The sequence below is a fragment of the Brassica oleracea genome, unplaced genomic scaffold, assembly GCF_000695525.1.
Source record: "Brassica oleracea var. oleracea cultivar TO1000 unplaced genomic scaffold, BOL UnpScaffold05178, whole genome shotgun sequence".
In the NCBI taxonomy this organism is placed as follows: Eukaryota; Viridiplantae; Streptophyta; class Magnoliopsida; order Brassicales; family Brassicaceae; genus Brassica; species Brassica oleracea.
This window is the reverse complement of record NW_013621701.1, coordinates 1-870: the sequence shown is the minus strand read 5'-3', so window position 1 is coordinate 870 and position 870 is coordinate 1. Positions and strand designations below refer to the sequence as shown.

Here is an 870-nt window from a genome sequence, read left to right as displayed (position 1 = left end):
ATGGGGAGATCACGTTACTCTTCAAGCTGCTGCAGATCGTGTAAGTTGTTCTTTTAAAAACTGCATATCATGTTTTGAGTTTACAAGAGACCAGAGCAGATTATAAATACACCTCAGAGATTATGTCTTCTCTTAAATCTTGTGGAATCATTGCAACTTTAACCTTTTTCTCGCTCACATTGTGTTCCTTTTCTACTCTTGAATGAATGGCTGATGACTCAGCATTACTGTAGTTCGAAGCCAAGATCTGCTTAGTCACATCATTTCGGGAACAATCCTACATCGAGATTCTTCCCCATAACAAGAACCCTCTTAGAGGTACCAAAAAACCTCTCTTTCTCTTTGCCATTTCACTCTCTTAGCTAACTTTACTCGGGTCCTAAATGAATCGTTTTACTGTTCTGCAGTGGCTTGGCTTAGCTACTGGAGCGAAGTGCATTACAACTCGCTATACTCTGTTGGAGGTAAAAAAAAAAACTCAAGTCTCCTTCCATCATCTCTATTTTACTCGATCTTGATCTTCGGTAGTTCTTGATCTTTTATCAGATGTTCCCACAAGAAAACCCAAGAAGAAGCATTGGCTCTTCTAGGATTGAATCCAGATTCATGTATACCATATATGTATGTATAGGATCTTCCTCAGATTGTGTGTAAACTTTGTTGATAGCCTCACTCTTTTACATACTTACATGCTTTATCGCTGGTTCTCTCAATACTTTCATTGCAAGGGACCGAGTAATACTATATATTTGTTATTTGTAATCATTTAATCTTGAAATATTTCCTAAGTTTTACTTGAACATTCCGATTTGTGATTCATAACGAAAATACAACTAACAAACAGCCAATAGTTAAGTTCAAAAAAAAAAA

At 36.4% G+C, this 870-nt stretch overlaps 1 long non-coding RNA gene across 3 annotated transcripts; it reads left to right on the top strand.

Annotated features, from left to right (window-relative positions):
• Nucleotides 1-780, top strand: LOC106322033. Of its 3 annotated transcripts, none has more exons than XR_001266200.1 (4): nucleotides 1-40; nucleotides 234-318; nucleotides 408-464; nucleotides 547-780. It is a non-coding gene; the product is annotated as an uncharacterized LOC106322033 (long non-coding RNA). The 3 variants fall into 3 exon arrangements; XR_001266201.1 differs by having other exon boundaries at nucleotides 2-40; nucleotides 223-318; XR_001266199.1 differs by lacking the exon at nucleotides 1-40 and having other exon boundaries at nucleotides 54-318; nucleotides 547-762.
• The last annotated feature ends 90 nt before the right edge of the window (nucleotides 781-870 follow it).